The sequence below is a fragment of the Watersipora subatra genome, chromosome 6 (assembly GCF_963576615.1).
Source record: "Watersipora subatra chromosome 6, tzWatSuba1.1, whole genome shotgun sequence".
In the NCBI taxonomy this organism is placed as follows: domain Eukaryota; kingdom Metazoa; phylum Bryozoa; class Gymnolaemata; order Cheilostomatida; family Watersiporidae; genus Watersipora; species Watersipora subatra.
In genome coordinates, this window is record NC_088713.1 from 56,475,663 (window position 1) to 56,489,073 (window position 13,411).

General features: G+C 34.8%; 1 long non-coding RNA gene across 1 annotated transcript; it reads left to right on the top strand.

Moving 5' to 3' along the window:
* The first annotated feature begins 6,744 nt into the window (after positions 1 to 6,744).
* Positions 6,745 to 7,255, top strand: LOC137398952 (uncharacterized). Its single transcript, XR_010979077.1, has 3 exons — positions 6,745 to 6,808; positions 6,918 to 7,009; positions 7,139 to 7,255. It is a non-coding gene; the product is annotated as an uncharacterized lncRNA (long non-coding RNA).
* Positions 7,256 to 13,411: the final 6,156 nt, after the last annotated feature.

Sequence of the window (13,411 nt, forward strand, 5' to 3'; positions counted from 1 at the left end):
AGGATTTTTATTTTCGGTTTTTTATATATGTTGAATGAAAGATCAGTTTTATTACAAAATTATTCACTTTAAAAGATATATTTATATGTATTATTCATTATTTCCATCATCATTTCGTTTCAATAAAAATAAAATAGTTTATGTTTAACTTGAAATATATGAAATGTACAAGTAGATAAGTCACAATAAAGATAATATAGTATAAATGAAACATTGAATATATATAAGAAAATGTTCATGTACATTCTTTAAAACGAAGTGTACAAGTAGATAAGTCAGAATAAAGATAATATAGTATAAATGAAACATTGAATATATATAAGAAAATGTTCATGTACATTCTTTAAAACGAAGTTTGTATCGAGTTGTTCATCAATCACTCATCGTCATCGGAAATAAGTGAGATAGAAGGATCCTTTTTGCATTGTACCGAACTCTCGTAAAATCTGCTTGCTTCTTCATGTCCCATGACTACTACATCGTAGTATTCGCGAGTATTGTGAGATGTTACTAGCCCCTTGTATATAATGATACCCGGACAATTTTCTTTCAACGAAAGGGCACATCTTGAAGGCATCGTTAAAGTTCCTTGAACTTCCTCTCCATCAACTTTGGTTGAAAATGCTACAGTTGGTACCACATCCACATTGCCTTCACCATCTTTGTATTCACTTGCTCCAACATTGTGATAGTGGAAAATAGATGGTGCTTTGAACTCCTTGAGATGACGAATCTCGAAATGTTGTATAAGTTTTTCAAGTTTCTTCGATCTCAGATTGGCTAGAGTACGTTTCATGTCTGAGGGAGTTGAGGTTCCTTCTGTTACTCTTCTTAAGTCATGGTAACTTCCCTGTCCATTAGCCTTAGGTTTTAATCCAAGATATACCATAATACTTGGATAAGACAGCGATCCATCCAGAAATCGTTTTGGAGCAAATACAGCAGTAGATTTACTAATCCCATTTTCCACATAGTTGAAGTGAATGATACAGCACGCTCCATGGATCGAATGAGCTTCTTCCGTTTTTGTCACCTCCATAATCAATCCTATTGAAAGATCTGACATTTTCTGCAGTGATTTTGCTTCCATTAAAGTAGCCTTACTTAATGTTCTTAACTTGTCTGCCACATCTTTTACCCTTTGCTTCAAATTCGTTTCGATTTGGTTGGATTTCTTCTTCTTCGTTGAAGGAGTCGTGTTAGAAAGAGTTACAGGTGAAATTCTCTTTTTCGTCATCTTCACTGAACTATTCGATCCAGGTTTTATCACTCCAGATTGAGTATTATCCTCCATAGTTGTGTAGTGTGTTAATTCTCTGAGTTTGAATGAAGAACTGATATCGTTTTAGTAAAATTCTGCTGGTTATATACAATTCTCCTCATCAAATGATTAATGAGTTTTGATAAATTTAGTTGCATCATCCATAATATCAGAAGACTTTTCGCGAAATTGAAAATCGTGAGATTCAATTTCGCGAAAGTTGACTATATAATATATATAATGTGTAATTTCGCGAAATCCAATTTCGCGAAATTCACTTTTCACGAAATTCAATTTCGCGAAAGTTGACTATATAATATATATAATGTGTAATTTCGCGAAATCCAATTTCGCGAAATTCACTTTTCGCGAAATTCAATTTCGCGAAAGTTGACTATATAATATATATAATGTGTAATTTCGCGAAATCCAATTTCGCGAAATTCACTTTTCGCGAAATTCAATTTCGCGAAAGTTGACTATATAATATATATAATGTGTAATTTCGCGAAATCCAATTTGGCGAAATCCAATTTCGCGAAAGTTGAGTGAGACAAGTTGGATTAGAAGTGATTTATAGCTTTTGTGCAGGTTCCACCTCCTTGAACTTGACTAGTATAAATACAGCCAAGTTTGATGGGCTCACCATTATCGAGAGTTTTTTTCGAACTATTTCTATACCTAACTGGATTATATATCTCACCAAAGTTTGGATTAATTCTACAATTTGGATATCTACGTATAATCTTCTCTCAGAACTTTGGATTATATTTCTCCGAACTAACTGGATTATATATCTCACAAAAGTTTGGATTAATTCTACAATTTGGATATCTACGTATAATCTTCTCTCAGAACTTTGGATTATATTTCTCCGAACTAACTGGATTATATATCGCACAAAAGTTTGGATTAATTCTACAATTTGGATATCTACGTATAATCTTCTCTCAGAACTTTGGATTATATTTCTCCGAACTAACTGGATTATATATCTCACAAAAGTTTGGATTAATTCTACAATTTGGATATCTACGTATAATCTTCTCTCAGAACTTTGGATTATATTTCTCCGAACTGACTGGATTATATATCGCACAAAAGTTTGGATTAATTCTACAATTTGGATATCTATGTATAATCTTCTCTCAGAATTTTGGATTATCTCTGTTTCACTGGATTATATTTCTCCGAACTAACTGGATTATATATCTCACAAAAGTTTGGATTAATTCTACAATTTGGATATCTATGTATAATCTTCTCTCAGAACTTTGGATTATCTCTGTTTCACTGGATTATATATCTCCGAAATTTGAATACATCAAGGAAATGTATCCGGCATCTTCCCATTCAGAAGGAGACTGGAGCAAATCTGATGAGGTGAGTTGATTTACAATAATTGGTGGAAAAAATTTTTAATGAATGAATAAATGTAGAGAGAATAGTAAAATGAGATTTTTAATTCTTGGCAGCTGGAAATCTTCCTCAAAGATGTTCAAGCTTTCACGAGAGCATAATTTAATTTCATCGGAAAATTCTGCTCCTTCCACTTCAATTGATAATAGAGAAAGAAGCAGAAGTAGGGAAAGAAGTGTATCATCCGTTTCAGCTAATAAATATATCTGCTTAGAATGTTCGACTTCATTTAACAAAAAATCAAACCTCAAAAGACATGTTAAACACATTCATCTCCAATCGAATGAAAGTTCAGAATCGTTTACAACATCAACTAATGATTCTTCGGAACAATATCGCGAATATGATGATGATGCCTCGATTATTATACAAGTTTCCAATCCCCCTTTCATTTTCGAAAAAGTAAAGATTGTTTCTCATCATTCTTCATTTCGTTCTGCTTCAACTCAAATTGGAAGAGGAGATCTTAGTCGATCTAAGATAACAGTAACTCCTATTACTCGAAATCCTGCTGATGATGAATCCGATGAATCAGATGTATCAGAAGAAGAAAATACAAATGAAATCGAAGAAAATAGATATTTATCTGATCAACCTACAAATCAAATCGAAAGAAACGAAAATGAAGTGGACGCTGATGATGACAATTTAGTTGGTATTAATGATAGAGTCGAGCCCATCATTCCTATCGAAAATGAAAGAGAACAAGATAATCAGGATATCATTCCTGTTAATGATGATGAGGAATGGGATGAGTTAATAAGAAGATATTGGAATGCTATGAAAACAAAAAGACGACGAAGAAGAGTTGTTGAAACGTTAAACGTAAATTTATGGAATGGAAATATTCCTCAAGCAGAACTTCCAACTCCAAACCATTCGGAAAGAATATGGAACGAGATGTTGACAACTTGGAATGGGTTACAAACAAGAGCTAAGTTAAATTGTAGTGTGGGATGCATTCTTGAACATAAAACTTCAGGAGAATTAAGATATTTTCATGCTTCATCGAATAATGCTACAATTTTCAAAAAAGCAAAACTGATTACAACAAGACAGGAACTACAGAATTTCTTTGAAGAATTGACAAGACAAGATCTTGCTGCTATAGCGATTCGAGAACGCCCGAATACAGCTTGGAAATTGAATGTAATTACCAATATTTCATTCTATTTCTATAAATTGATTGGAATGGGGCAAATAGGAATGGCTTCAGATCTTCCGACTCACATTCTTAACAATCGACATGTAATCACTATGCATAACATTCCTCGTAGCTGCACTCCTTACACAGACAATCTCTGTTTCTTCAGGTGTTTAGCATTGAAGGTAATGTGTAAGTGTTCAAACCGATGTAGTTGCACCAGACAAAGACCAAAACAGCAACTTGTGAAGGTGCTATTTCAAAAGTACTCGAATCACATTTCTTCTTCCTCATCCAACAAAGTTCTGATGAATAATTTTCCTGGAATTGAGTTAGGAGACTTAATTTCTCTTGAGAAATGTTTTGACCTCCGTATAACCGTATTTTCTCTGAATGCTGATGAAACCTCAACAGTCATCTGGACATCGTCCCAAAAAGAGGGAAAGGAACTCTTCCTCGATTTGCAGAACTCTCATTTCAGTTTCATCAAGGATGTTAATGCTTATACTAAAGGGTTTAGTTGTCCTTCCTGTGAAGTGAGCTTTACAAAAAGAGGAAATTTCAATAGACATAAATGTAGTCAAGAAGTAGTAACAAACTTCATCTTCGAAGGAGGAAAGTTTAAGGCAACACCTACAATTTTCGAACAACTGAAACGAGAGATAGGAATATCCGTGGCTGAGGAAGATACTTATTATCCCTTTTTAATCACCTATGATATCGAGTGTTATCTTCCAAAATCCGACCTTCCACCAAATTCCAATTCGGTTACATTCACATCGAGACACGAATTGATGAGTATATCAGTTTGTTCAAATGTACCCGGATTTAAGGATCCAAAGTGTTTTGTAAGTGAGGGAGATACTGATTCTTGTATATCTTCTTTTGTTCAGTATATTTCCCAAATTGCTGATGAAGCCCGGGATATCCTTGAAAAAAAACTTTACTACATTAGACAGTTGATGAAGGCAAAAGCTGAAAAGCAAGGAAAAGTTGAAGAAAGATTTAAATCCTGCAAATTTTCCAATCCTCGAGTATACCATTCAAGAGAGAAATTTTGTCATTTATTTAATCGTTTCGACAAATTCATCTCATGTATTCCGATTCTAGGATTTAATTCACAAAACTACGACCTGAATGTGATGAAAGGACCTCTACTTCGATGTCTTCAAGACACAGAAGACGAAGATTTTGATTTTGTAGTGAAAAGAACAAACAAGATGAGCTGTATTCAATCAAGAAGATTCAAATTCTTGGATGTTTCCAACTTCATTGCTCCAGGATTTTCCTATGCAAAGTATCTCAAAGCTTTCAAATGCTCTCAACAAAAAGGATTCTATCCTTATGAATATATGGATGATCTTGAAAAGTTGAAACAACCGTTTCTACCAGCTAAAGAATGCTTTTACAGTTCTTTGAGAGATGAACATATTTCGGATGCTGATTATGAAATCTGTTTAAACATTTGGAAACAAGAGAAGATGAAAACGTTAAAAGATTTTCTAGTATGGTACAACAATCTCGATGTAGTACCATTTGTTGAAGCTGTAGAAAAACAAAAAGAAGTTTACAGAACCATGGGAATCGATATGTTGAAAGATGCCATTACACTTCCTGGATTGGCAGTAAAATGGATGTTGAAACTTTCAGATTCGCCTCTTCATCCTATGAGTTCTCATCATCAGACAATCTCATCACATCATTTCAAAGCTTGTCAACCTGTCTGTCTGATCAAGGAAAGTGATAAAGATATTTACTTTACTATCAAGGACAATATCGTAGGTGGACCTAGCATTGTTTTTCACAGACTTCATGAGTCGAAGAAAACACTGATTCGAGAAAGAAAGTTTGGAAAGGAATCCAAACTTTGTGAACTTATTCTAGGAGTTGATGCAAATGCATTATATTTGTGGAGTATGATGCAAGAAACGCCTACTGGAAACCCTAGAATAAGACGATTCGAAAATGGATTTGCATACACTCATTCTCGAAAAAATAGCATGGCTGCTCATGGATGGTTACAATTTTTGACTTGGAAGGACAATATTCAAATCTTACATGAAAACAACGATAAAGAATTTAGAATTGGACAACATAATCTTCCTGTTGATGGATATTGTGAAGAATCGAATACAGTTTTTCAATTTCATGGATGTTTCTGGCATGGACATAACTGTAACAAGACCAAAGGAATAAGTATACATCCATATAAGAATCGACCCATGAGTGAAGTTCTGGAGGAAACGATAAAGAAGGAAGAATATGTTAAAGAACTTGGATATCGTTTAGTAAGAATCTGGGAGTGTGAATGGAACAAGATGATTGAGGATAACACCGAGATTAAGAACTTTATTAGTATCTTCAACGAAGAGTTTTATCCTTCCAATTCCTTTGCCACCGAGGATGAGATTATTCAGCAGATTATAAAAGGGGAGATATATGGATTCATTGAATGTGATATATCTGTTCCTGAAAACTTATACGAAAAGTTTTCAGAAATGAGCCCCGTTTTCAAGAATACATCTTTGAATAGAAATCATCTTAGTGAAAGTATGAAAGAATTTGCTGAAAAGGAAGGAGTGCTACCTCAAGAACAACGAACTTTGGTGGGGAGTATGTTTGGAGAAAAAATTTTACTACTCACCACTTTAGCAAAATGGTATCTTAATCATGGATTGATTATAACCAAAATATATCAAGTCATAGAATACACCCCTAGAAGAGTTTTCCAGTCATTTGGAGAATCTGTCTCAAATGCTAGAAGAGCTGGTGACAAAGATCCTGACCAAGAGTTGATAGCCACAACCAATAAACTCATTGGAAATTCATCGTACGGGAAAACAATCACTGAGAAATTAAAACATCGAAATGTCAAGTATATTCAAGGAGATTATGAAGCATCATTGAGAATACGATCACACAGATTTGAATCTTTGGAGGAAATCGTTGATAGCTTCTATGAGTTGACTCAACACAAGCCTTCGGTTAGTAGTATATATTTATTATCTTATTGATATATTTGCATCATAATGAAAAATTTACTTGAGCTAATATATGTAAAGGAATCTAATAGGACTGTATATATTTATTCAGATGAAAATGGATATACCTGTACATATCGGATTCTCCATATTACAACTGGCTAAACTTCGGATGTTGGAGTTCTACTATGACTTCATGGATAGGTAAGTAATCTCATTTGTATCTTTTAGAAAAAATATGTATAATGGTAAACATTTGAATGATAATTTTTGAAATGGGAGTATTATAATACTAAGATAACAAGAATTAAGGATTGAAATTTTTTATTTTAGATACTTCGACAGAAAGGACTTCCAGTATGTGGCGATGGATACAGATAGTGCCTACATGGCTCTTTCAGCACCTATGGATAATATCGTTAGAAAAGAGATCGCTGATATATACTACAAAGAATATGGAAAATGGTTTCCTAGGATGTATTGCGATCGACACGCGGATGATTTCAAACTCTGTAAATCTGTTCCTACAAAGTTGTGGGAATTACAAAATTGTTGCAAAGAAGTATATCAATATGATATAAGGACTCCTGGTTTATTCAAAGTAGAATTTTCAGAACATGGAATAGTAGCTTTAAATTCTAAGACTTACTTTTGCTGGAATGATGAAACTCATTCTACAAAGCATAGCAGTAAAGGATTAAGTAAAACTACAAATAGTTTTACAAAAGACACTTTTTTAAAAGTATTACATTCAAGATCTCCTAAGGAAGGGGTAAACAAAGGTTTTGTAAAAAAAGACAATAGAGTGTTCTCATACACTCAACTTAGAACTGGATTAACATATTTTTATTCAAAAAGAAGATTATGTAACGATGGAGTGAGCACAGAATATATTTTAGCATAATTTTTAGAAGTGAATTTGTTGTTAAGTATATATGATAGTAGAGTTTTGCTCCTCGATGTATTATTACTATAAAATTTTATTTTCTTCATTGGCTCTTCTTTTCGTATATACAATATCAATAATATATAACTAAGCTCATATAAATTCAATATACTATCCAATGTAAATTCATTTCGAATGTAGACTTTCTCATAGTAACATGACTCAAAACATTCTGATTAAAGATTTTGTTCCATTCGAGGTTGCAGAAATAATCCCAGATAACATCTTGGTTCATCTTGACAAAAATGAACAAATTCGTACACATCTTACCGAGGAATGTTTATACTACATTCTAGGAACAGCTGCTTTTAGAAAAGTTGTGTCATTGAAAAGATTAAAGTCCAACTGTGTCTGCAGTGCGTTGGAATGCAGGGAATGTTTGGAATCAACATTATGTGTAAAAGAAATATCGATAACACCCTCAGATTTGAAGATGACCTTTGAATGGGTTGATCTTGAAGCTACCATTCGAGAAGGTAAAATTGGAAAAGAGGTTGATTTAGAATGGATTAACAGATTTATCGCGACCGATTTTAAAACGATGGAAGAAACGATTTTTGAAACCGTGTTTTGGAATAGAATTCGGCACTACATGACTCATCCTACTCAACGTGATGAAACGAAACAACTGCTCTTCAGAAGACTCATTCATATAGCACAATTTCCATTAATCGGAGAAAACGTGGAAGAGGAAATCGAGCATGAAATTGATGATGTAATTATAGATGAAAAATCTGTTGGATGAAAATAAAAAAAAGAAGATTCGGAATGATATTAAGTCTACTCCTCTAGATTTCTCCACCATTCTTCAATTTAGCTCTGTTGGTGAAGGAACAAAAAAAAAAAAACGAAGAAAACAGAAACAATGTCGGTTATATTTCTAGAGGAGTTTATTCCAGCTCATCTTAAGGATGGACAATTATCAAGAGTGGTTGTAAAGAAAAACACAAAAAAATTCATCAGAAGAGTTACTGAAGAAACTTTTTACTATGTTATCGGATTCTATATCTATAAACGTTTCGTAACATATTTAGAAAGTCGGTGTGGATGCTTCGAGGGAGCTCGAGGATGTCAATATTGTATTAGAATAATGCAAATACGATATGGAAATGAAGGATTGACTCGACAAGAACTTCATGAGACTTTTGCCGAACTCGATATTGGAACGTGTTTGGAATCTGCTCAAATCGGACCAAGGAGTGACAAAGTCCAACTATCATTATTATCCTCACTTGATTGGAACACACCTTCAAACATAATATTAACCGAAACAAGACTTTATCCATATTTGAGAGGAGAAGCCAATGATCAACATGCTACAAATCGTTACTTCAGTGAACTCCTACATATCAATGGGAAGAATTGATAATCATCACAGTTAGACTTTGCATAATTCTTTATATTTAATCACTTTATATCCAAGAAGGATTGACTCATCAAATAGAATTGAATAACTTTTTTTGTGTATAGTATTTCAAGATAATTTTGAAGAATGAACTATATATATTATATTGACATACTTTTTTATGCATTTTCTTTGCCTACTTCAGTCAAGAGAGTAGTATTTTAAAAAGACACTATGACTATAATGAATTTGCACATTATAATATTTCTCATTTTACGCTTTACGGGAATAATAAATGGAAATCAAAGAATTCAATATGTTACCGATGCGAATAACTGCTTAAGCAGAACACTCAATGAATTTGAAGTTTCATTACTACTTCCATTCGAAGAAACTACTTTATATCACAAGAATAATGAAACATGCGGAAGAATATTTCCATTGGACTACATTCATTGTGGTTATCCATTACCAGGCAATCACAGATTTGCGTGTAAAGAACTACTAAATGAAGATGAAGCAGATGGAAAAAACCTATACCTTAATCCTATAGTGTCAGCTTCATCGGAGCAAGTTCTAACATATTCTGAATGTGAATATTCAGTTCAAAATTCCACAATCGATATTCTAATTGATTTCAAATTATTCTACAGAGGAGAATTATGTGGATATAACTCTACTCTTTCAATGTTGCAATGTCCTCCAGGATCGAATTTTCAAGATATTGACTTTATCTGTAATCTTCAACCTATTTCAAATTCTACTACACCTAAAGATACCTTCATATATGATAATATTGGAAATAATGAAGGATTAGATTTGTTACTTCCTGTTCAGTTTCTCAATTCTTTGGGAAAATCAACTCTTATTTTAGTTCTTCGATGTGACACAGAAATTGATGAAAGATGTATTCCAAAACTTTCCTTTTTAAAACGAATGACAGAATGATTTTGAATTTTTTGTAACATTTATAGTTTATATTTTATAATAAAAACTTATCTCTCATTCAACCAAATATATAACAATCTCCGGAAAATCAACCCCTCGGTGTCCCAGATATTAACCCCCTCACTCATCCGCTAGGTAATCTCTCGCTCTCCTCGATAATCCGCGAGATCCACTCCGGAAAACCATCCAGCCCTCGATGTCCCAGATATTCACCCCCACTATTCCACCGATAATCGGCGACGATTCGCCCGACTAATCCGCGACGATTCCCCCGACTAATCACGCGATAATCCGCGTTCAATCGGATGACTCATCCCCCGCTAATCCGATGACTCATCCACAGATAATCCGCCGATTACGCCAGGAGCGGATCCGTAACCCCTCGAATTCAACCCCCTACTCTACACCACAATTTCCCCCCAAACCCCAACATCTCATTCAACTCCACACGATTCAATCTACACCCCTAGCCAATTTAATTCACAACCCCCTTTTTCTATCCCCCCGCTGGATCCGTAACTTTTGTGTGTAGATCTGCTCTCTATATACTACTGCTGTTATTATCTACTCAATCGGTTACAGTGATTTATTGCTAATTTTAAGAATATCGGTATAGATATATTTCCTGGCAAAGCTAGTGTAAAAACTTATAGCAGATCAGCAGAAAGTTAATTGGCTAAAAAAAGGAGCACCAGTAGACAAAATTCTACATAAAAGAAGATGGCATGTATGCTAGCACACAATTTGCAAGAAAAAACAAAGATTTTGGTGACATAGCTTTCTATTTGGTTAGTAAATTGGTTTATTATAGTCAAGGTTTGACTCCGCTCGTGGGGGACACTTTCTGGAACGCAGTCAGTCTTCTCTTGATGACAACAAAATAGAACAAACCGGCAATTACAATAGCAGATGTGATATACAATAAATAGCACATAGACATCTCTGCATGACCTATGGCTGTTTTGGTTTCCCAATCTCGCAGTGAGTCCACGCCTGGCAAGTGTTTCCTCTCCGGAGCCTGAGAGGGGAGTTTAGGAAAGTTGAAGGGTCTAACATCTGCATAGAGTGAATGTAGAAAATTATAGACCTGTAAGAAACAAAACAATCAAATAATTATGAGCTGATACAGGTAACTGTTGACTGGGTGTACTTAACTAACAGATAGTCACTGTACTCACCAACTACACTCATAATAAATGGCCTTGACAATTCATTACCACTACAAATAATCCTATAAGGTAAACGTTCCTGGAATAGATAATTTACGTTTTAGAAGGGTCTACTGTATATTAACTTTAACCATTGCACCTGATACTTGCACCTGCTATCAGATAATACACAACCTGCTTGGAGGGTCGTATTGCTGGAGACTAAACTGGCACTACCAGCTCCAAACTGTGGTGTATTTGGGCCTTCTGTTAGAATGAAGTAAAATATCCATCATAGTCTGACTAGTCTTCCCATAAAGTGTGCTATGGCTGCACTCGAAAACAGAAAAAGAAAGAGTTAGTCATAAGCTAGCCGCAACAGCATACCAAAGATGACAGTATGTGTAAACCTGTTCTTTCTTGCTAGATTACATCTCTGTACTGCAAAGAGAGGGATTCTAGTAAATCAAAAACTGGTGTTTCTTTAATCCTTATAAATACATGTAGATTTATGGAAATGATTCAAATCAATACTAATCATACCAACTCGACCATCGTCCGGCTAGAAAAGGGTTCTCGCTGTGGAGCTCTGGCGCCATCACTCAGTGAAATAACAGCTAGGAAGGAAACAAAGGAAAAACAAGACCATCTTGGTAATTGCAGAAGAGATCTTGGTAGTGATAGCTCAAATCAATCATAATGAAAGATTGCACTGGTAGCAACAACACTTTAGATCTACCAGATTAATATCACAGCACTCTGCGAGACCCGTCTAACGCTGTCAAAAACAGAACTTGAAATATATCAGATTGATATTGCATCACTTTGTGAGACCCGTCTAACGCTGTCAACAGCAAAACTTTAGATATACCAGATTAATATCACAGCACTCTGCGAGACCTGTCTAACGCTGTCAACAACAGAACTTCAGATAAACCAGATTAATATTGAAGCACTCTGTGTGAGACCTGTCTAAAGGCATGGACACACGTAACGAATTATTCGCTCAATCTGACCGGATTCACAAAGTTATTTGGCTGAATATAACAAAATTATGCGAGCTGTGCATGCGCACCAAACTCGTCGACAAAGCACTTTTAATTGGCTAAACAAGTTATTAGCGAGCACGATTCTAGCAGCTTTTGCAATTAGTATAGTCCAAGACACGTATGACGACACACAATAAAAGTAGTAGTGCTATTCAACATAGTACACACAATGCAATATCCTAGATTGCGCTATTGTTGGTTCTTATCGTTTGTACACTATGGCTATAGATCGTTTCTTTTCAATACTAACAATTTTCTTTTTAGCAGCAAAAGTTACGTGGTAAAAGCATTGTCCTCTTTAGCGCAATCAAGTCAGTTCCATCGTATTTACTATGGTAAATTGCCGTAATATTTTTCTTGCATGTCGCCATATTTGCTTCGAACTACATAAACTTTAAGAGATGTTAGAATTGTGCTCGCTAACAGACAATATCGCAACCTAAGCAATTTCATCAGGTGTAGTTGAAACAGTTGAATTGCACTCGTACTTTTATTGTGTGCCTCGATACGTGTATTGGACTATACTAATTGCAAAAGCTGCTAGAATCATGATCGCTGATAACTTGTCTAACCAATTAAAAACGCTTTGTCGATGAATTCGGTGTGCATGCACAGCTCAAATAATTCTGTGATATTCGGCTGGATAAATCTGTGAATTCTCTGCGGCAGAGAAGTGCATAAACAAAGAAAGAGCGGGGTTGGTTTTGCTACCAGAAATTACATAGCCTAGGAAATGAAACATGACCCAATTGCAGTGATTGATAGGATAATGACTCTGCACATGCCATTACAGAGAAATATGTACTTGTTTATCATAAGCACCTGTGTTTCCACTATGGAATATTTCGAAAAACCAAAAAACCTTTTGCAATCAGTTGAAATGCATGATAAAAATCAACCCAGCAAAGATGAGTTGCTCATTGCAGGTGATATTAATGCGAGAGTTGGATTTGATCCCCAGAGATGGCAGAGTAATTGGATATCAAGGTATAGAAAAAGATAACACTAACAGTGAACTTCTACTTGCTTAGAAAGAAACATGCATGCTCAGCGCTATGTTAGAGAGCTCAACGTTTTGATACTTTTAAACCTTACCGTTTCTTCATTCCACATGCCTCTGGGATTCCTGCATAAAGAACACAACTCTTCAGAAGGAAACTGAAATTTAGG